The following is a 24,813-nucleotide window of genomic DNA, read 5'->3' as shown; positions in this document are numbered from 1 at the left end:
AGTGAATTATTCAATGCCATCAGGTATTCGTCAATTCTATTTTATTTATTTATTTATAACCAATGTTTTTAAAGGTCAGTGATAAGCATTATTCATCAAGTTCTGGCTTTTTATTTCTCCCTGAATTTGCTTATTTCAATCAATTGTTTCTTTTTTTAATAAAAACGAATTGAATGTTCCGACTATAAGACACTCTTCTAGATCAGCTTACAGCTCAAGGTATTCTACCTGGGGGAAGAGTATGAAGCATACACAAAATAATCATTATTTGCTGTGTCAGAAATGACTAAGTGTTAATAAAAACAAATAAAGCAAAGTTAAGGAGGAGCTATGACTGGCAGAGAACAGGGTGCATGTACATGAGCAAAGGCTTGATTATAGAATGACCCCTGACTATAGAAAAGCAATGCCTGCTGCAGGCAGAGGTGACGCGTGCTGCCAAGACCCGGGGGCTAGCATCTGCTAGTGGCCAACCATGCATTTCTGGGTGATTAGAAAACAAAATTAATGCCTTAGAAATAACAATAATACACCTGCACAAAACATCAACAGAATGCAAAGATTATTAAAGAGCATTGCTTTCTTGATTATGCATTTGAGGTAATGTAAGAGAAAAACATTCTAGATTTGAATGAAGAATTAGGTTTGACTTGTTGACTTTGAAGATTACAAACTATGTGGTGTTCTTGTAGGATCTACTGTTCAACAACAAGACAACAAAGCTTTCGAAAGAGGTGACATGTAAATCAAGACTTTAAAGGGAAAGTAGTCTTTGGAAATACAGGGATATTGACAAGATATTTCAGGAAACAAACCAAAATGTCATAAGCAAAAGTTCAGAGAAACAAGGCACAACATGCTGTCTCTGAGACGCCTGTGATGAGCAATAAGCATGCTGACAAAATTAATGCGGGTGTGATTGCAAAAGAACTTTGTTTCAATCAGAAAAAAAGAAAACAGAGTATGTTATTACAAATCACTTTTCTCAGGTTTAATACCAAAACCAGGGCAAAGGTATTTAGTAGGTCAGTTAAGATGCCCGTGTCCTACCCAGGGGTTTTCTACTCGGCTCTGGCTCCTAACACCAGATTTCCTCTTCTTGCAGACCCAGGGGAAGCAACAGTGATGGCTAGAGTAACTGAGCACTTGCCACCTGCATGCGACGCCTAGCTACAGTTCCTGGCTCCTAGCTTCAATCTCAGCCCGTCCCCCACTATCGCAGGCATTTGCGAAGCACATTAGAATTTGTAAGTTAGCTCTTGATCTCTCTGCTTCCTAAATAAATTCTTAAAAGTCAAAGAAGCATAGTCTTATTAATGATTGAGAACTCTAATAAATGTGAGATATCATGAACTCTAATAATAATAGCAATCTTGGTAGCAGTAAATCTTATTGTTAAAATACTTTATTCATAAAGGAGTTCTGAGTGGATTTGTTCATGTAGTTTATACACATGAAAATTAAGGCATATGCCAGTTCAATTTTTGTAAGACATAAATAGTGCGGAAATTAAAATTACATTCAGAAAACAAATATCACATTTTCTGAATCAAATCCAGCCACTGTAGTCAAAAGTGGGCAGATTGGTGAACACAAAGCCTTCAGCAGAGTTAGCAGTAAGTTAGCCATTTGAGTAGGGTTGGGAGATACAATAATGACGTGGAAGCTGGAGTTTTCAAGTCACAACTGTCTGCGAGGTGTCACAGTAGTTACTACTTTATACTATTATTTTCTATGTTTTCATTTAGTTAAGATTAAATTGATTTCAATTAATTGCATATGCTAATTATTATAAACTAGATAGTTAATACCAATGATTTCTCGGTGGGTAAGTATCAATCTTAAGAAATTTAGAATTTTCATAAAGAAAAATAGCAAGTATACAATACCAAGAAAATAATTTATTAAACTCTATTATTAAATGATGTAAAAGTATATTGAGTATGTTCTATGTATTTAAACACTTGTGAATTTGTTAAGGATGCATTTGTAGTAACCGTATGCTTTATGATACATATTTATAAGATGTTCATAGCTTTATGCTGTTTTCCTTAATTAAATATTTTTTAAAAGCATCAAAAATAGATATATATTATAATTTAAAATTTCAAATGGAAGAAAAAGCACTCGAATTCTAATTTAAATGCACAGTAATGGAATACTGTGGAGACAGTAACATGATACATCTGAATAACCTTTAGTTGCATAGCAAGGGAATGCTACCATTTAACATTTAGAACCAGTAAAAGTATATGAAAGTACTAGAAAGAAGTAATTAAATGTTAATAATAATTACTGTTAGTTGTGAGTTTATACAGTATTTTGTTTTTTAATGTAGATTATGTTTAAATTGTTTGTATTATTCAGGTACAATATTTCAATCAAGAAAAAAACCTGGGTTTTAATTTATTAGAAACTTTTTTTGCCAAAGGTTTTTTCCAGTCTCTCAAACTATTGATGTTTTGTACATTTTGGTGTCCATAAAATAAATAATACCAGCAAGATATTCTCATGCATTTTCTGTCACAGTTGCCTTTTCTCTTGTATCCCAGTGATCACCAACATATTTTATTCCCATGTGTTTAAGGTAAATCTAAATTCATCTGCTATTCTCTACACTTGCAAGCTCACTTTTCAAAACCTTTGGAGACCCTTTTTAGAAATTCTCCAGACAAAAATCGTTACATAGAAAATTGCTTGAAAATCAAAACTGCCCAAAGTGTCACCAGAGGAGAGCCATTTACTTTTTAGCCAATAGTAGCCCACACATCCACCACACAGACTCATACATGCCTAACTGTGCAACGCCACACTGTTGATGTTTTTAATGTAATTAAAAAAGTAATACCAAGGTCCAAATTCTCATCTCCAGCTAACACTTATGCAGCAATGTCAAACGTAACAGAGGTTGTACCAGCCAATGAATCGAAAACACTATTCTGTTGGAATCTTTATCTTCTCTTCATTTTTCTCCTTTCACAATATTTTTCAACTTGTGTTTGGCAACTCCTCCAAACTAAAATTATTCGGAGTATTTCTAAGGATCATATTTTACTGAAATTAATGTACATCCCAGCGGATCAGAAATTGAGCTCTGGAAATAGAAGTCTTAGCATCACAGAAGTTTGGTGAGCGTCACTCCAGCTTCCTGACGAAATATACTCACGGCACCTGGAATAAATTTCACCCTACAGTGCTTCCACTAAGTGGGTGCCTGAATACCATTGCAGTGCACTACCTTGGGCTATTTTCTCTAGGGGCCCAGAGTTCCTGATTAAGGTGTCTTTGCAACATGAAATACACACACTGCTTGCACATCCACATTCTGCTTTTTCACGTCTAATCTGCTGTCTATCCACTACCATGATTCTTCTAAGCTATGCAGGAACAATAGTAACACTATTGGCTCACAGAAGTTTTAAAAAAATTCAGTTGTGAGGTTACTTAGCTGGTTAGGCCCCACACAGAAGCATTAAAACAGAGGCTTGTTTTATTAACAAGACAAAGGACAAGGGGTTAATGGAAAAAACAGGTGAACAAATGGTCTCTATTTTTAGAATTATATTTTAAGATTTATAACTAAAAATATTCAATACATATTTTATGCTATTTGATGCGTAGACATTTATTAATAAAATAAGCATTGAAATACTATACAGCAATTTTCAGTATTGTAAGAGCATTACTTGTCTTTGGTATCTTAACGCTTTGCTGTGGTATAAATTTACTTGGCAATTTTGAGATATGACCCCACATATTTTGCCATGGTTCACACCGGAAGGTGGAATATTCTTGTCCTATGCATGTAGGCTTCAACTGATGAATAGGATGTGCCATGGGTGATCCTGTCCTATGTCTAGGCTACACTCTTGAGCAACTGGCCCTCTCCTGCCTTCATCTCTTGAACTGGAAATCCAGAAATGAGATCATCTTGACTGGTGCTTCTTTGGCTGTTTTCATTCCCCAACCCTCCCTTGGAAAGGCAGCCTGCTGCCAGTTCCATTTTGCAAATTATGTGAATGAGCTGTCTTGGACCGGCAAAGCCAAGCCTTTCAGGCAGTCACAGCTGGGGCCACATGCTTCAGAAACAAATTGACCCTGACAAGCCCTGCCCAAACTTCAGTTTTGTGAGTCAAATAAATGGTGGTTTGCTTTAGGCTACTAAATTCTGGGGTTTGTTTTTGATGCAGTAGTAGATGATAATACATATTTCAGTGTCTGAAGTAAGGTGTGCTGAAACCTGTGTAATCGGTGTGGGTTCAGCTGGCAGCCAGGAGCAAGATCAACTGAAAAGACATGGTAAAATGTGAACTTACAAGCTCATTAACTGGATGCTAGTATGTTAAGTTACTGACTTGGTTCTCATGCGTTGAATGTAACAATAACAGATATTTGGAAGAGAATGCTAATAGCATCTCTCTTGAAAGTGGACGTGTTTTAAAAAGTTTAAGTAGAATTGCAATGTATTTTAGTTTTCATTGACAATATTCACTACCTGCCATACTAGTCAAGTGTACTACCAACATAGCTTCAAGGGACCCTGCGAAACAGCTAGCACATCAACTGACACATTCTTATTAACAGTCACTCAAGATGTATGTTAATATTAATTTTAAAATATGCAGAACACATTAGTAGTATTTTAGTCATATGGTTTCCTTCGAGACAATGAGGGAAAAGGGAACAAATATAAAATCCATTTGGAAATACATGCCTAGCCTTTTCAGGATACACATTTTGCCATAAACTTTCTGAAGACTCCTGATATGTAGATATGTGTACTTTATGTATTATTTAAAATTAATTGTGATACTCTTGAAAGGAAAAGTTATGCCAGTTTGTCTACTATGGCATCATTGATATTTGATCAGAAAAAGTAAAGCAAGAATGCCTATACAGGAATAACTGCCTCCCTCAGTGCCAAACACTGAAGTTACATGAGCATTTCAAAGTAAGTTTTTTCTAGGATATACATGGAGTCCATTCTAGTAGTAATAATGATCCTATTAGTTGACTCAGGGGCAAGTAAAAGATTTAGATTCCTATCCAAAATGGACTTCTAAGAAGTATTCTAATTTTTTAAAAAAATCTTGGATGTTAAATTTCTGAGTCTGGCACGTGTGCTATACAACTGGGCCACTGGAAAGGAAATTCAACCATAGCATTCTTTGGACTGAAAGAAATCCTTAAAACTAAGTACCTCTCTTATGGGATGCAAGAATTACTAACCATGGCTGAACATGAGGGTCATCTGCAAAACCTCCAGAATATACACAGATGTGTCCTCCTCTACAGTAACGAAGAATCAGGTGGTGGGTCCCTGGCTCTAGCAGCCTTTAAAAACTGCTTGTTAGTCATACACTTTATTATTCTAATGAATAAAAATTTGGAAATGACAAAATTACAAATATTGAGAATATGGCATGAAGAATGAGATCTGTGTTTGAGAAAGGTGTGGGGGGGAAAGAGCTTTATCGCAGCATGACTGTTTTATGTAACACAATGAGGATAAACAAAGGGGGTCTAGAGTGAGTTGGTAGATTGCATCAATGCAAACATCCCGATTCTGACACTGACCATAGTTTCCTAAGAAGTTGCCTGCCGAAGAAGCTGGAGGAAGGGTACACCGGAACTCACTAGGCTGATGCATAATGTTACACCTAAACACACACTTATCTACAAGTGAAATTCTTATTTTCAGAAACTCTCCTGGAAATTATCATGTTCCTATGTTTTAAAAGCCAAATAGAGTTTCCTAAAGTAGTCACATGAGTTTCTAGAAAGGAGAACTAAATCGTCTCAGTGGTTTGTGACTAATGGTCCATTCTGCATTATCAGCATCACTTTGAACCTTGTTGAAACACAAATGCTCAGGTGCTAACCCAGACCAACTAAATCAGAGAACATCAAGTTGAAGGCCAGTAATCTACAGTTTACTAATCCTTGCAGGTATCTGCAATGCATACTGAGAGGACTAGGATAGAGTTTTGGTGTGTGATAATCATTAAATCTGTATACACATCATACAACACATATTGGATATGAACAGAACTTGGTAATTTAGTCACTGAACAGCAACACTGCCATCACTGATAATCTTGCAATTATATGATCTGGATGGGCATTGGGACTTGTCCTGGTTAAAGCATCACTGGGGACACCTGCATTCAATATTAAAATGCTGATGTGGGTCTCAGCCCCTCCACATCTCATCCAGCTTCCTGTCCATGATGGCCCAAGTACTTAAGGTTCTGACACACAGGTGGGTGGCCCAGATGGAGCCCTTAACTCCTGGTCTTAATCTGGGCCAGCCTTGGCTAGGGTGGGCATTTACGAAGTAAAGCAGTATGGAAGATCTGTGTGTGTCCATCCCTCTGTCTCTGACAGTCTACTTTCAAACAAATGAATAAACACATACTTGAGAAAAAGAATTGCAGAATCTACATTCCTGACTTGGGCAACTCGGTTGATATTTTAACATGATCCCAGTATAATTTATGGGCACCCTAAGCATAAGAATCAGTGCTTTGGAGTATTGGTTAACAATTATATGCACTAAATCAAAATGTAGCTGTGGTTCTAATGAGCGGACGAAGTTCCTGATGGGACAGTGATGTCAAACATCTCACTTTAGATCATGTTCCATAAGCAGTCAACCTCAGACATGAACCTACATAGGATATAAAAGAAAAAAACAAAGTAATATCCATCAGTCTGGAACATTCCAGAGCGTATGTTCACTTGTGCTTTGTGGAGCTACTCAGTCTTTCTTCCTGTGTTAGGCCAACTGCTATAGGTCAGTTCTGGCTCCCAGCAATTTATAACAGGGAATGTCATGAACTGTATACACTCACACCAGGTCACAATAGATATCATTACTCCCTGAGACGGCTGACGGTACTACTCTCCACGAATCTCCAGCAGGAACCTCAATTTCAGCACCCCAGAACATTTTGGCTTCCAGATAGCAAAGTGTTTGCATGATTCCCTCCTCCTTCCCAAGGCACCCCACCATTCTTTGCATGTGAATCACATGGTTTGACACGCATTTCAAGTCTACAGAGTGCCCATTAGCTGTAAAATAATACTGTTGGGAGAAGGAGCTGAAAAGGAATTTCTGATTGTCCCTGACTGGGTTTTCTGCATATTTATCTTCCAAACTTCAATTCTGTGGAAGTGTGCAGGCAGAACCAAATGTTATCTGAATGCACAACTGACAGCATAAAAAATCATTTACCATTTTTATGTCTAGGATTTAACTTCAGAAAAAAAAAACAGCAAAATTCACATTGAGTAGATCGTTTGGGGATTTCACGGAGGGGTAGTATTTTTTTTAATCCTATTGCTGAATAAGCAGTGAAGCAAAATTGGAAAATGCTTCAAAACTGTAACAGAGGAGCTTAGAATTCTGTATATTACATAGATCCTTGTAAGTAAAGATGATAAATATGGTTATCACTGTAATCACAAAACAAATAGCGAATGGAGTCAGGTAAGCCTTCATTAATAATATAAATAACAACTATTATTGTTTAACAAGATGTTGTAGTCAATCTGGTAGGCTCTGCATATTCAAAGACAAATTATTTATGACAAACAATAGGTAAGAATTGAGTGAATCGATGTGACTGCTATCATTATTTGACAATATCGATATGCCAGGCACTATGCAAGTTACTCGATAAGCTTCTTGATTTTAAAAAGTTTTACTTGTTAGTTGTTATTTGAAGATGAGCCAGACACACAGTCAGAGAAAGACAAAAATCTATTTTCTGCTTAATCCCACAATGCTCACAGTGGCCAGGCTTGGAGTAGGCCAAGGCCAGGTGCCAAGGTTTCAATCTGGTCTCCAACATGGGTGTCAGGGATCTGACAATTTGCACTTGCACCTACTGCCTCCCTGGGCAGGAAGCTGAGGCAGGAGGAGAGCCCAACTTCTGCGCACACCTTTTTGATGCTGATATTCTTTACATTTCATGTACAAAGAAGACTGATGCCTAGAAATAAGCAATGCCTTCCTCCTAATCCTGGCACAAGTGGCGGGGCAGTTGGTGGCTCAGACAATAATCCAGCAAAAGTATATTTGCCCAGATCTTTTTGATCTAATGAAGGCAGTGGAAATGGCATAGAAACGAGATTGCCAGTGGTTTTCTGAGAAAACAGTGGACTTTGGACTCACATCAAAGATTGCCTCCTAACTTCAACGTTTTCCTGTGTGTTCTCCCGCAGATGAATAGAAACATGCTCAGTTTCTCTTTGGAAAAGACCAATAACCACTACGAACTGCTCACTATTTACATCCAATCACAGATGCAAACATTGAGGTCCACTAATGTGCCAGATTCACGTTTTGTCTAAAAACAGAAATATACTAGAGATTCTATTACCAATCTGTTTTGTCACTAGCTGTTGGGATTTACATTACATGCTAAAATAAATCATAATTGGTTTTCACTGTTCAGGCATATATTTTAGTATACAGAAAAAATAGGGCACTACTCTTCATCACACAATTAACAGGTGTATTTATAGGAACATACATATATTGATAACTCATTATGCTAAAGGTTCAGAAAATCATTTCCTGTGATATTTGAGACTTTTAAAAAAACTAAAATTTCTAAAGAGTTTGAAGCAACACCATAATTGTAGATCTGGAGCAATTTGGTCAATGTTTTGATTGGTGTCTTACGAATATGATTTTCTATCTCACTGCTACATTTGAAAAATGGGTCTAATAATACCTGCCCTTTACTTATCTCAGAGATGCTACAAAGATTAATGGAATATGTGTAAAGAGCTGGATAAATAAAGATATCATCACCATTAATCTATTGAATTCTCAAAAAAATTACAGAAGAAAGTTGGTCCTTCTAGCATTAATGAATAAGGCAGACATGAGAGTACAATAATAATAAAAGAGGTCTTTGTTGTTTAAACCAAGTACTTCAATAAAGTATCTACATCTCAAAAACAGTACTTCTAGTGGGAAAAAAGAGAGAGCATGTTAAAAATCAAGGAGCCACGTGTGACACATCGGACTAAATCACCACCTACAATGGGGACATACTCTGTGGGCTGCTAGGAGTCCAGCCTGCTCCGCTTCTGGTCTCACTCTCTGTCAATGTACTTGACAAAGCAGCAGAGGCTGCTGTGGGTCCTTGGGCCATCCTTACTCACAAGAGAGACTCACATGGGGTCTTTCATATGGAAACACTCATAGGGAGGTTCCTGGCTTCAGCATGACCCAGCCCCCTGGCCACTGCAGCTATACAGACAGTGAACCAGCAGATGGAGTATATTTTGATTCTCTCTCTCTCTCTCTCTGTGTATCTATCTGTTTCCATCTCTTTTTCATCTCTCTTTTTTTTTCTCTGTAAAACTGCATTTTAAATTCTGAATTTTTTTAAAGTTTCATTTATTTTTATTGGAAAGTCAGATATTCAGAGAGGCGGAAAGACAGAAAGGAAGGTCTTCCATCAGCTGAGCCTATCCAAAGTCAGGATCCAGGAGTTTCTTCCGGGTCTCCTACACAGGTGCAGGGTCCCAAGGCTTTGGGTCATTCTTGACTGATTTCCCAGGCCACAAACAGGGAGCTGGTTGGGAAATGGGGCTGCCAGGATTAAAATCAGCACCTATATGTGATCCTGGTGTGTGGAAGGTGAGAACTTTAGCTGCTAGGCTACCGTGCCAGGCCCATGAATACTGAATATTTTTAAAAGAAAATTGAAAAGGAAAAAAAATGGTCTAATACTCAATGTTTCAACCTCGAATTCTAAGATTATATTATTGTCAGGAGACTCATCATTCCACGAATTTAGTAATTGGACAAATAGAGTTTGTTCCTACCAGAATTCTTCTACATTAGTTCAGATATTTATCACACTTTTCCCTACATTTGTGGCTTGGTTGTGTATGCGTGTGCTGATGAATTTAGGTTTTTTTTCCTTTTGCACTGAATAACTATTCATATATACTCCTTTTCTCCCTTGGGGCTTTAATCACAATAGAAAAAAATTAAATGTATTATTTTAAGATGTGCAGTAAGATCTCAAAAAAAAAATTGTATCTAGCTTGACCCAGTACAACAATGGGCTGGTACATTTATTCAATTCATTTCCTTCCTTTGAGAAAACCCTAGTGCAGAAAGCAGTTGAACACACAGCACAGAATCTAAGCAACATCACAGAGTCAGTGTAAACACTTGCCAGGAATCTATGTAACAACAGGAATGTACAGGGCCTACTCATATTAAAAAGGCAGAGGGCGTGGACACGTAAATTTTACAAGGTGCTAGAACACAGATTGGGAGGAAATCATGTAACCACTGTGTATTTCAATTTTTGTAAAATGAGGAATAGCGTAATTCTCTGTTTTAAAATCTCACTTTGTATGTCGAAAAACTGTGTTTAAAAAAGCTGGAGGTCACTAGAATGTGCAAGCTGCTTCCATTTGTAATAGGAGTTGTAGGTCAAGATTATTTTAGTGTTTTTAAATTCAGGTCCAAATAATGATCTCACTCCGGGCATCCATTTACGTGCTTTGAAGAAAGCAATCTGCAGCTAGATAAGAGTGGACATACTGTACAGAGTAAGCCAGCAGGCACTTGGCTGGCTTGAAGACAGTGCAAACATGCACAGTTGAAATCTGACTTTTTCTTCTCTGCTGACACTCCCCAACATGATTGCAAAAAGGATTTGTGAGTGTGTTTGTAAATAAACTAATCATTCTACAAAACCGATGGAGGTTTGCAGTGAAACCAGAAGATGCTATTCCTGTCACCGTCATCATGGTTTACATTTCTAGCATCGATCCGCTGCATATCTGTTCTTGCAAAATGAATATTAGTTAGGCGCAACCTGATTATGAATTCATGAAAAGCCTTAGGGCAGCAGAATGACTTTGTACTGTCTAATGAAATAATCTTGAGGAAATAACTTAAACTTTCCCATTTTTAGCTATACCACTAAAACTACAATATTAAAAAAAAAAAAACCTGGCCTATTTCATATGGTTGTTTTCAGGCTTCCTTTTAGTAAAAAACAAAAAACAAAGCAAGACAAAGAATCAGTTGCCAAAGCATAGAGACTAACTGAGATGTAAAGAATTTCTGTTGCTAGCACAAAAGAAGTATGCAGGGCCCCAAATTACTCTCATCTGACAAGCACTTTGGTTCTGTGACTAAGCTTTTCAAAATGTCATTTATGCTGCCAGGTTCACTGAGAATGACACTTTTGTCCTGAGTTTGGCGAGAACTGAAATTTTCGTCTACCATCACATTTCTGATCAGGATTGTTGCTTTGGCGCATTCGTGTCTTAGCCAAATCCTCAGAGGATGGTTAATAACCACATACTCAAAGTAAAACGTCCCCCACAGCTTGTGCTGTCCCGTCTCACTAAGGCAGAGAATCTGGCTTCTTCAGATATTAGCTGTAAAGCTTTTCGGGCTTAGAGGGCTGTGCTAGCCTCCCTGTCTTCAGCCCCATGCAATGGTTACCAGCATTCACCACACTCTAGGATGGTTTGCATACTGCATGGAAATCTCTCTGCAATGTGCTTTGTGCCAAGCATTGAGAAACATAGGCTCAAAAATGATGGAAATTGTCACCAAGAATGCTACCATTTTATCAGCATATTTTATTGCACTTGTTTCTTAAGTTGAGAAAAATAACCATCCTACAGTGACCTGGAAAATACCGAGTACAAGCAATGGAGTTTAGGTATGTCAATTATAATTTAGCGCTTTGTACCCTGCCTAGTTACACGGTGTGGAGGGCGGGGGTGACCTGGAAAAGCGTAGTTCACAGACCTCAACAGAGCCTGGGGTGCTTACCCCACCCTATCTCAGTGTATGAAATTCACTATTTCCTTTGCCTTTCTGAAAGAGGAACACTGTGGATTGCACAGCAGGCAAGTCATAATCTCACCAAACCTAGGACAAAACTGTCTGGAATTAAGTAGCCTTGGAAAGGCTATTCTGTTTTCTGATCTTTATTGTCACCACCTGCATGGTGGTTAGTTTTACAGATGTGGATATAACCCAGTGGAAACCACAAGGAAGCAAGTGGGATTGCAGACTGCACTTTAGAAGCCATGATGCTTTCCTGAGTTTTAGCTCTTCTCTTGCTCAAAAAAGAGCGAGATCCATTTGTCGCTTTTGCAAACCAAGATATACCATGGCCATCTATTTACGCTAACGCTTCATTCTTATTCTAAAGATTAAAGGTCCCTTGTTTGAAACACTCAGGTTCAGAGACATTTCAGATTCCAAATGCTTTAGGATTTTGGAACAGTTGCACATTACACACTAAGATATCTTGAGGAAGGGACCTAAACCTAAATACAACATTCATTTTTTTCATATTCATCTTCAAAACACAGCTTGACGGTAGTATTAAATAATTTTGCATGTGTAATAAAAGTTCCATGATGTGGCATAAGGTCAGCATTCAAACTGTTTCAGATTTTGAAGTATTTCAGAATTGCAATTTCCAGATGACTGATGCTAAACCTCTATTACGCAGTGCAAAAAAAAAAAAAGTCAATCCAAAGGTTTGTGTGGAACTAAGCTACATAAGACAGAGTGCCCTCTGAGTGACGCAAGCCAAGATTAGCAAGGTCCTCTGTTTCATCGCAAAATCCTCCAAAACTCCTGGATGTCCCTTTGTTAATATCCCCTCTGTTATCACATTCATGCTTTTCTTCTCCTGTGGAATGAAGCATCTAGCCGGACTGCAGGGCAGTAGAGGAGCATCTCACCTAATTCCTTCCTTGTGTCATTCTACGTTGCTTCCATGTTTGCTGCCTCCTTCCATTGAAAAACTTAACTGTAGGCCATATATTTCCTCCTACACTCCAAAAGCTACACACCCACATCAGGAGTTAGGTTTACAGCCATGTGCTCTAGTGGTTGGTACTCATGTGAACTAACATTTTTATTACCATGCCACAATTATTCAACACACCTATTTTTGTTTATTTGACTGCAATCATTTTCACATTGATTACCAAGGATCAAAGCAGTCTTCCAGAGAACAAAATTCAGATAAAGATATTTAATCCAGGGTTTGGTGCAGGGGCTTGGCTAGTAGAGCTTCCACTTAAGGTGCCAGTATCCCATACACACACTTCTTCATGTCCCAGGGGCCTCACTGCACATCCAGCCCCCCGCCTGGCAGGGAAGGTGGTGAAGAAGAGCCCAGATCCTGGGGCCCCTACACCCACAGCAGAGACCCAGAAGAGGCTCCTGGTTCCTGGATTGTGACTATCCCAGCGCCAACTGCTGCAGGTGAGCTGGCAGATGGACAAGCATTCTGTCAGTCTCTTCAACTCTCTGTAACTTTGCCTTTCAACCGAAAATAAGTAAATCTTTCAGAAAGATACTTAATTCAGCACTTCTTATGTTTGCTAAGGTCTTCTGTTTCTATGCCAGAAGCCATTTATAGAATATGTATCTGCCTCCTATAATCCATGTCCAATAAACCATCTCTGATATCCAGATATTTTCATATGTATCTTAGGTATCAGCCTTAGAAGTCACCTGGCATATAATTTTCTGTCTTAGATGTATTTTATATATTTACTTAAATAAACAAATGTAGGTTTCTATAACATCCTGCTTTATCCAGTCTTTCTAACTGCTGCACAAAAATATTGTAACTGTGAAAAACAACTGAACAGAAAATTAAGTGCTGGCTCAGGATCCAAATTTTTATATCCATAGACATTTGAATATGACCAAATAAAGATACCTGGATATTGTGCCTAACACAGTATTTAAAAGGCAACCCCTCCTCCTCAAAAAAATTTTTTTCCAGATAGTTTCTTTCCAGTACAGTAAATTTGTTTATCTCTTTTTACTGAACAAGTGGCTAAATATATTTAAGGCAAGGGCCGGCCTGGCGTAGTAGGCTACGTTCTGCACTGGCATCCCCTGTGGGTGCTGCTTTGAGGCCTGGCTGTTTCTCCTCTGACCCAATTCCCTGTTCATGGCTTGAGGATGGTTCAAGTACTTGGGAACCTGCATCCGTATGGGAAAACCAAAGTAAGCTTCAAGCTTCTGGCTTTGGGTCAACATAGCTTTGGCCTTTGGAGCCATTTGGGGAGTAAATCAACAGACAAAAAAATCCCTCTACCTCTCCTTCTCTCTGTAACTCTATCAAATAAATTATTTTTAAATATTAAGGCAAAAAGTATAAAGCAAATGTTCCTTAAATATCAAATTTAGAGCAATCTCCTTAAAAGAGTATAGTAATGAAGACACGTAATTAGCATTGTCAAAACCAGTGCTAATTGTAAACTTGTTCATGTTAGGTTACTATATACATAGATGTGTAATGAATATACTTACATATGAATGTGTTATTGTCTATATCAGTAAAATCAGTTTTAGATTTCTATTAAGTTTTGTAATTTCTCTTTAAATTATAAAAAAAAAACTAGATAGGTCAATAAATGTTTACATTCAAGTAGATAACTGTTAGTGGAACCTACATTAGAATTCTTATTTGTTTGAATGCAAAGACTAAGCTTTTCCCATCCACCTTTGTTATCTACAATTTTATTCCAAGCCTCTCTTCTCCAGCCTATTCTTAAACATTTGTCATTAAATCATGGCAGCAGGGGTGTGGAGCAGACTTCAGCTTTATTCCAGGCTTATCTCAGCAGGTAGCAAGAACATTCAAACTTCAATATTAGCTGCTCATCTAGACTTCAACTGACTTGAAAATTTAGGAAGCAGAGAAGCCAGAAAAGCCTTCTCACCATGGAACTGAGTACACTGCTGCAAATCTTACCTTTCTTCTTATTCCTGTCAGGACCTTCAGCCCACTACACATCAGTCACTCCCTTCAGGAAGCGAGAAGCCTACACATAATTTCCCATTGTGATCCACACTCCTCATGAAGAAGTAGTTGAAGGAAGACTGTGAATACTTAAACTCTGGGCATGATGGGTCCACCTAACTTGTGAATAGGAGTTATCAGGTGCCTGAATAGCAACTGGGCTATCAGGAGAAAAGAACAGATGCTGCATGTTTGAAAACTAGCCCAAAGAGTCAGAGAAATGTAGCGTGGACTCCGAGTTGTCTAAATCTGCCAAGATGTAGCTTTGGTCTATTTGTTTCCTTAGATGAAGGAACTGATGCTACTGACTCATGGAGTTATTGTGAGAATTAAACATATTAAGGGCACAAAGAGTCAATAATACATGCCTGGCACATAGTAAGTAGCATGAGTTTTAATGGTACAATTATTTTTGATCTGGTCTCCAAGATATACAGTCTCCAGTTGATCTTGCTTCTTTTCTTTTCTTCACTGGTTTTAACCAGATGAAAGTTTTTGTCCATTTAAACACCATCTCTGAAGAGGCTTTAATTATATTATGGGTTAGGAAGCAGAGACGATGCTTAATTAAGTAGTCTGACCCTCATATGGGAACTTACTAAAGATACAAACTCATGCACTGCTGTTTGGGCTTTAACAAAACCCTCCAGGTGGTTCTGAAGCATGATGCAGTTTAAAGATATCACATTGCAGCCATGCACTGTATCCTGCGTACTCCACTCTGTCTGTAATGTATCTTTCTCCTTTATTTAAATATTAATACTCTAGGCTCTGCCTTTCTTTAGTTCACTGTATTTCCTGGACCCCTCTAACTCAGGAACAAAATAATTTTGCTTGATCTGCTCTCTAGAGACAATCATAATTGGCTTCATTTAACTTTTCATCTATATTTACCTCCTGTCCAATCTCTTGAGCTCCCCTCTTCTTGGTCAAGGAATTTTCTAACTGCAAAATGCAACCCTGATAAATGCTGACTGCTACTTCATGATTCTGATAAAAAAAATACCTTCTACAAAAGATCATTCCAGAAACATTGTGTTTCTCATCCAGTACATAAATCTCACCCTACTTCCACTGCATGCTATTTTTTGTAAATGATATGCTAGATTTTTGCATGCATCCCTCTATGCTTTGTACTAAATTCAGAAGAGTTTTCTTCACAGCGAGTAAGCAGGTGTAGTAATGTAAGAGTTAATTAGCTTGACGTTGTCATTCCAGAATAATATGTACATGTTTCAGAAACAGCATGCTGCATGTTCAAGGAAGTTTAGATAAATTGTTCTAATGTGAGAAAATGAAGCATTATGTTTGAGTGGGACATTTCTGTGGATTTTGTGTATGTGGGCCTGACAAGGTACTTGCACATTTCAGACAAGTTTTCTCGTTGTTCCCTCGAAATTTCTAGGAGACTGAGATGAAACAGTGCTTTCAATGGCTCAGCACCCAACCTAGCCCAAAGCTGCAGTTCAGGTGATGTTTGCCTTTTTTCCTTTTAAAAAATTTATGTATCAGTCATTATAAAGGAAAAGCAAGATAAACAAAAGGAGTTAGGTAGGGAGGAAGGGAGATAGAGAGAGAACTCCCATCTGTTGATTCACTTTTCAAAAGCCAACAACAGTCACGTGGACTAGGCTGAAACCAGAAGTTAGGAACTTAAAACAGGTCTTTTGGGTGGGTGGCAGGATCTAAGTACTGAGTCATCACCTGCTATTTCCCAGGGTAAACATTTGCAGGAAGTTGGATCAAAAGCAGAGCCAGGGATCAATCCCAGGCACTGTGGGAATGGAATGCTGCACCACGTAGTCCATTCTAGTTTCTTTTTGACTGGCTGACTTGAATTCCTTGAAGGATGGTCATCAGCCCTTAAAGGAAGCCAACCTGATACATCCTTGGGACTAGCCATCTGGCAACTCCCCTTCAATCCCATTTGAAGTGAAATGGCTCATTTTGGATGTTACATTGCCTGGTTTAACCACAATACATAGAAATCCAGAAAAGCATCATTGACGGTGGGTAATGAAGAGATGAGCACATCTGAATGGACTAGCAGGGCAAGATCTGCCCTAAATGTGGATGGATGGTATCAGTTTCCTGAGGAGCTGGAGATAACAGTCCAGTTAGAGGCCACTGAACTCCTGTCCAGCTTGCTAGTCTTTGGATCCCAGAACTGCTGTATGTAGCATTCTAGCTGGCACTCAAGGTATTGTCTGGATCTGAATGCTACATTCTCTGCACCCCTGGCTCTAAGACCACCATACTTGGATCATCTCAGCTACAGGTATCCTAGGGTCTCCAGTCGGAAGACAATCTGTCATAGATCTTACCACCTACAACAATCAGGTGAGCCATTCCTCCTGTGGCGTCCGCTTTCATATATCTTAATACATATACCATTGACTCTATAGAACCCTGATACGGCAGGTAATTCCTTGTCCTATAAACAGTTCTAGGGATCAAACACTGTCAGCTACATAAGTAAGGGCATGCAGTAACTGATACACACCACCGTGAAAGAAATGAAGGCCAACTTATCGCAGTTTAAATTTCTACCACACCACCTAGATAAAAGACCACTTGACCCAGCTCTGAAATGGCTGGTGGGTTGGGGTGGAAACAGATGAATTGGTAACTATTTTTAGGCTGTGTCTGTAAGCTTTGGATTAGGGATTCCTGTAATCAGAGAACGTGCTGCATTTTCATTCCTTTGGCTTTGCAGCTTTGTAACCTGCTTCTACTTGTTCAATACAGATCAGATTAAATGATAAACGGGCTTGTTGGGTAATGAAGTGTGGGCTGGCATTATTCAGAACTTGCCTCAAGGCTCTCCATAGGAAATAGAAATAAAGATTCCTAGATCAGAAGCCTTGCTCCTTAGGGAAAAAGCTGGGGGACTGGAGGCTCCTCTCTGCCAGCATTTTCTCATGGTCTCTGACTCCCAAGTTTGCTTAATATTCTAAATGACTCTTTGGGAGCATAGTCAATTCCCCACAATTTTAATACAAGGAGAGCAAAGTCATCCCTGCCCTTTGTGTCTCAGCTTCCCTCACACAGGAAAACATGACTTGAAGAAAATGCAGAATCCCCTTGTGTATGTGTGGCTGGCTGGCTGTTTATTTCTAATGAAGAGCTGAGTAGTGTGTATTAAAACAAAGATCCTTTGCACCAATCAATTAATAGTGTTTGTTTGGAATCAGAATTCATCAGAGTACTTCCCAGTGGTGTCAATGCCTTATGCCCTTTATTCATTCATTCATTTAGTAAATATTAGTCAGGATCCCCAAGCACAGTACCAGGCTTCCTGGATGGAACAGTGATCAATAATACAACAATAATACAATGGTTTATGAAAGCAGGGGCCTTATCTATTTCTTCTCTTATAAAAGTACATCAAATAAACCACATCAAATAAATGCATGCAATAATCCTCCATCAATCTTGTGAAAAGAACACTTAGATAACCAAGAGAGAACTAAAAATAAAGGAATATATTCCTGCCAGAGGCATCAGTAAGTAATAATGCCAACACTTACATTAGCCCTGTGTACCGGAAGTTATCCCAAACATTATAAATACATTAGTAGACTTAACAAAAGTTAACAAGGGGTCAATGTTATGATGCAGTAGGTTAAGCCACCATCTGAGACTCCAATATCCCATCTGGATGACAACTGCTCCACTTCGGATCCAATTCTCTGCTTCTGTAATTGGGCCCAAGTGTGTGAGCCCCTGAACCCACATGGAAGATCTCGAAGAAGCAGCAGGCTCTTTGGCTGGCCCAGTCTCAACCATTGTGACTATATTGAAATGTTGCCATTTTGCCTGTTACACAGAAAACTGGGTGATAAATTTAATATTAAGAATCATTGTTGCAACTGTAGTTTTAGTGGAACTTTATTTTTTCATTAGTACGCCATAATCAAGATTGTGACAAAGGCGACAAAATGGGACCAGATCTTTTTGTAATGCTGGCTCCCCACAGGAACACTCATTAGTGTCCATGATGCTCCAGTTCTGACACACTTCTGAGAAAGTAGGGGAAAATGGGCCCAAGTACCTAAGACCCTGGCTCTTGGTTCCCATCTTCTGTCTGACTCAGCAGCACCTAAATATATATATTTTTTTCTTTATCACACACCTCTCAGGTATAGCCAATCATTCCAAATAGTAAAGATGGAAGCAAGGCTATAAAGGGGGAGGGGGGAGTAAGTATCTGACCAACAGATTGAGAGTGGCTAAATGAAAGAAATGAGTCATCCCAGCAAACTGAGTTAGCAGAGCCTTCTATCCCCTTTGAAGTTCAGACTGATAGCTATACTGTGTTTCCAAGTACTAAGGATTTCTCCACCCTGAAAGAGGAACAAAAGCCTAGGGACACATTCACGCAGTATCATTCTTCTTTCTGTGTCTCCCTTTACATGTTACTATAGCCCTGGAGATGACTATATGCTACAAGTTACCAGTTGGTTACAATTTGAAGCCAAAAATCTGGCCTTTCTATTCTTTGTGTACAGTTGCTAATAGTAAGAGTTTTTACAGCAACTTTAGGAATCAATATGCATAGACAAACCAGAGCATTGCAAGGATAGGGCTCTCTCAGCTAGTCTCCTCTTGTAGATTAAGACTCCACGGTTATTAATCACACTGACATCAAAAAGGAGTGTGTGCTTAAATTCTGTATCTCCATTCTCAATCTGTGTGATCTGTCTAAAGTAGCCCAGAAAGGAAGTGGGGAGACGAATTAAGAGATAAGGAGGTTTGGGGGAAAGATTGGAAGGACAATTTCAAAACAAAAGAAAGCCAACAAAAAAAGAAAACCCAGAGTCAATAGGATGTAGTATATGAACTGTGGGCCATCAACAGTGCCAGGAGATTCACAAGGCTTACAGTAAAATAATGTGGTCTACTACTAGGATGATCTTCTTGGACCTCAGCAGGTTTCCTTCAGATTGGAAGAAAAACTCAAATTCTTCCCTAGAGGAATTGCCTTTTGGAAGATGGCCCCTTCCCTGGGAACTTGTGGGTTCTGCGTTACTTTCCCATATTTACTCTGTTCTGATTTGTGGTTGTTCTATATCTCTTCGCTAAGAACATTAATCTCCGTCCTCCAGCACCCGTGAGGCTACCTGAGGTAGGAGTCCTGCATCCCAGGCATGTTATCCCTACTTCCAAAACCTCTCTGATGTTTTGGAGCCATGGAAGCACTCCTTCATCTGAAATCTCACTGCGCTCTATTTACCTTTTCCCTCTCACAAGAACTTTCTAACCAGCCAGTGTCATCACTCCATGCACTCCACTGTACACACAGAAATTACTCAGTCTTAACAAAGTTGTAGTCCTGACCATGCCACAGAAAAAGAATGTTGTGTTTCAGGCAGGACTTTGATATAGTATTAAAAATCTTGAACTATATGAGCCTGTAGAAGCCTTTGCCGGCAACAATTTTGGGGCCATTGTTTAGCTTTTGACCAATCTCCACCACACACAAACCCAAGTCCGGAGGCAAGTTAGTGGCCACACATCTACTGTGTAGTAAAAACTTACAACTTCATCTCAACATAATCCTAATCCTAATTTTAATGTTAGCCCTAATTGCCCCCAGATGTAACACCATTTTGGGGAGGATGGTGGATTGTGCATAGGTGATGAGGTAGCAAAGTAAATGAAATAAATACTTTAAATTAAGCTGTTCCAGCAAAACATAGACAGCTTATACACCACTTTCTAAAAATTACAGATGGAGTTCACACTGTGAGGCAGAGTTCTACCACTTTTAATTCAATTCTCAGTACATCTAAGATTTTTTCAGGATAATTTCCATTGTCATGTTACAGATGAGAAAACAGAGTAAAAAAAGGAAATAATGCACCCATGATTATGCGGGTAAGATACCGCTGGAACCCCAATAGAAACCAACTGGAGCATACCAGATACCGCTACACAACGAGCTGCCTATAAAGGTGTGTGTGTGTATGTGCGTGTGTGTGTGTACACTAAATACCATAAGATGGACAAAGCAATTATTCTGGCAACTGGGCCCCACGCCAGGAAGAAATGTTCCTTAAGTACTGACAAATAGTGTTTTCCCTGGGAGCTTTAACCATCATTAGTGAATAGCTTTATTTGCAATACTGTGTGCAGCCCACTGTAGTGGGCCAGAGCTATGCATTATCACTAACTCAAAGAGATTAATTTAATGGGTAATTATATGCTTCCTGACTTGAAATACTTTCAGGTAAGCAGGAGTTGCCTGTTCTCTACAAATGCCAACTGGCGGTTCTCAGGTACAGAGCCTCAGGGATTTTTGCACTATTTGCTGTGTATCAGATCCTGTGCGAAGAACATGAGTTAAAAATTTGCACTCAGCATCCCTGAAACTCCCTTTCAGGGACTCTCTTCTAAGCCAATGGAATAGCTCGCTCTCCTCTAATAAGCTTTAACTCTCCTACAGCATTGCTTGGTGGCTCGTGTTCTCCAATGCTGCAAAACCTTAGCCTCAATTTCAGTATCTCAATATCGCATAATCAGTGCAGGAACAAAGTTTTTAAAAATAAAGATGAAGCAAATGTCAAAAACCACCTCATCTTTTCTCTGTCTTCCTTTGCAGTACCACCTGTTTTAGTTATATGTATACTTTTAGGTGTGTGTGTGGCGGGGGGGGGGGGGGGTGAGAGGGCAGAGCAGAGAATTTAGGAAAAAAATGTTTTTCTTATTCTGGATTATGATGCAGTGTGTCTTGGTTGAAATTCAGGACTATTTTTGGTTTCTTTGTTTGAAACAATAATCTGGGTGTTCTTCATAAAAATCCAGTCTTTTGAAATATACTTTGTTAACTTCATTATTCTCTACCTCAATTTCCCAATCAAGGAATTTGATTTCATCATAAAGAGTTCCAAAGCTCCATCTTATTCCTTAGACAATATTTCTATTTTGGTTACAAATGTTCGGTGGGGTGGGTGCGCTCTGATCATATCTACTTTCCTCCATCACAGCCTAGTTCCTGCTGCCCCAGTGTTGGTTTTATGGAGGAAACAGCTCTGCTCATTCGCTTCCTTTGAGAAGTGATGTGGTAGCGCCAGAAGGTCATATGGAAAAGGAAGAGCTAAGGGAGGCTTCTGTGGCTGGCGTTCCAAAACGGGAATCTTGAAGTTAATCAGACAGGTCCAATCTTGTACCTCCAGCAATGAATCCTTGTTCTCCACAAAACCCCAGATCTACATTCCTTAACCAGTGCCCGAGTTTTCTTGTATGAACAATGTATATAACAATAATACCTGTTTTTAAAGTATGTTTTGAGAATTAAGTGTATCATAAGGCTAACACAATGTTTGCACAATGTTTAATTGGTAAAATACATTTACCTAAAATCTTCCCCATTGTGTCGAACAGCAGTCATGCAGTTTGGCTTCTGGGCTAGACAGGCTTGGGACAAGCACAGATACTCGACAGAAGCTGAGCTCCTGGGAGAATGTGGTGTCTGTCTGCCGGCACACATGAGAAAGGTCCATTGCTCGGAACGGCAGCCGCTACCCTCATCCCTGTACTGCGTGGGTTATGCGTGCACAGGGAGTGAAGTAGCTCAGCCTTGAGTAAGTGAGTCTTAACCCAAGAGGATAAAGAACATTTCCATTCTCATTAAAAGATAACAGATGGACTTCCATAAAATCCAATTTTTAGCTTAATTTCGTTCATTTAAATCTTTTGTCTGATGAGAGCAGCATTTTGAGAGTAATTTCAAATTGTTCTCTTCGGAATGATTATTTCTTTATCATTAGTAGAACCTTCCCCCCTGTGGAGTTCTGTTATCCTGGGTAGTTTTAAATATTCATTTTGGACAAATAAAATAAATCTCTCTTTATTATTTTTTCCCCAAGACATGGTTTGTGGCTTTGAAAGATAAATATTATGTGATGGGCTCAGTAAACAAAACAAGTTTCTAAGCTAAATTCATCATGTCTCTGATTTTTTTCTAGATTTTCTATGATATGATTTCTACTTCTTGAATGATTCAGAACACAGATAGATTAGTCACACTTTGTATATTTTTCAGTTTTATGCCAACCCCTGCTTTTAGTATACAGATAGAATTTAAGTTCTGTTTTCTATCCGCATTTGTTCTAGAAAAGTTGAGTGAAATTTTAAGAGTCAGGCAAACATCTCAGTTTATAGCCCTACATTCTCTGATAATTAGAACCTGAATTAAACTTGTTTCTTGGCCAACCTAAACCGGTAGTGTGTGTGTGTGTATGTGTGTGTGTGTGTGTGTGTGAGTGTGCGCGCCTCTCAATCTGTGACTTAAGAAAAACAAAAGAAAAGATAAAAAAAATTAACACCAACATCAACTGAATGATGCATATTGTGAAGTTAACAGATAAACCGAGGGGCTTTGTGGGGGCATAAGTATACTGGACTCACACTGAACTAACCATAAACCTTTGGAATTTGGGCTATTTCTCTGAAAAAATGAACATGTTAAATATTCCACTCTTCACATTTTTCCTCATTTGTTAGACTTTATTTGTAACAATCTCACAGCAACACTTTAAATGCATTAGTTTAATCATGGACAAAGGCAAATTTGTCCTATTTATTAGGAAATAATACTTGAATACAATCATATGTTGCTGAAGGAGGCCCATCATTGTTTTTGTTTTTTTCACGCTATTATTATGGTACTGTTGGAATTCTAAGTACTCATCACCTTCCTTTCCTCTGTGTGTTTCTTTTTGGACTTCTCAGAAGATTAATTTTCATCAGTTTCACACACAGGGGCTTCCAGGTGCTACGTGAGTGAAACCTCCAATATGGCACTTTGCTTGGCTGTTTTACTGCCCGCTATGCTTCCCAGCCACCAAGTGAGTGCTTGGCAAATAGTAAACATGCCATCAATAATTACTGAACGACTGAGCAAATGGATGTCTTCCCTGCCTGGGTTTGGTACCCTTGCCACCCAGGAGTTAACAGCTCATTGCCCTAGAACATCTGCTTTTGGATCTGTCATCCTTATTTGCTTGTGATTCCTCGTAAATGAGTCTTTTGTTTCTGGATTTCCCCGAAATGTTTGTTAAGCACCTGTTCTGTGTATTCATTTATTTTTACTTCTTGGAATTGAGTACATGATTGCTTCTAATTGGGACAACTTTGATGAATATGTATGTAAAGGCATCTACCTCATAAAACGAAGTAACATGAATTCAAGTTAACTATGTCGCACTCAATGTATGAGAAATTTTTTTTTTTTGGAAAATAATTTCTGCCTACGTACTTGAAGGAAAACTGAATCTCCTGAGTGTTTTATAAAACCTTAAACCAATCTATATAGATATAGCTTATCTCTGAGGCTTAAAGTGATCCTGGGACTTCAACTTTTTATATTACAAAAAGCTCATGTTTCTAACCTTCTAAACTCGGTGAACACTCTTAATAGATCAATACCCCAAGTGATGTCTTCTCTCTTTAACTTACAGGAATAAACTACCACCAGTGTAACACATCAGGGGAGGCAAGAAAAGCAGCAAGGTTTCCAAGGTTTTGTCTTTATGTAGGACCCAAGCTTGATAGCTTTGAACCACGCTTCAACTGCTTGTGCCATCTTTTCCTGCATTCAAGATGGTGCTAAGAAACAGGCTTTTTCTACTCCTGCACCCCTTTCATGCAGAAGTTCGTCATATAAGGTTCCATGTGGTCAACTTTCCTCTTATCACAGAACAGGAGAACTCTTACTGAATCATGTTAGTCATATATTTCAGAGATTTGTCCCCTGTTTTCAGCTTACCGTCCAAAGACCCTAAAGTGCATGCAGGGGCATTCCTCCTATATCGCCTGTATCTTCCACATGATGTGGTTGTCCATGAGTCCTGCTTGATTGGTACCCTCTTATACATCTTCTCTCTATTCCAATTCCTTAAAGAATTTACTGTTTCCCTCTAATTTCTGTACAACTTCTTTTTTAAAATTTATGTACAGGTTTTAA

At 38.8% G+C, this 24,813-nt stretch overlaps 1 protein-coding gene across 3 annotated transcripts in view; it reads right to left on the bottom strand.

Moving 5' to 3' along the window:
- The window catches only part of CDH8 (cadherin 8), a 346,924-nt gene that overhangs the window by 87,725 nt on the left and 234,386 nt on the right, over positions 1–24,813 (bottom strand). The window lies entirely within an intron of this gene.

This window comes from Ochotona princeps, chromosome 16, assembly GCF_030435755.1.
Source record: "Ochotona princeps isolate mOchPri1 chromosome 16, mOchPri1.hap1, whole genome shotgun sequence".
NCBI classification, from domain to species: Eukaryota; Metazoa; Chordata; class Mammalia; order Lagomorpha; family Ochotonidae; genus Ochotona; species Ochotona princeps.
The sequence above is the reverse complement of the archived record's forward strand: the minus strand, read 5'-3'. Positions and strand labels throughout refer to the sequence as shown.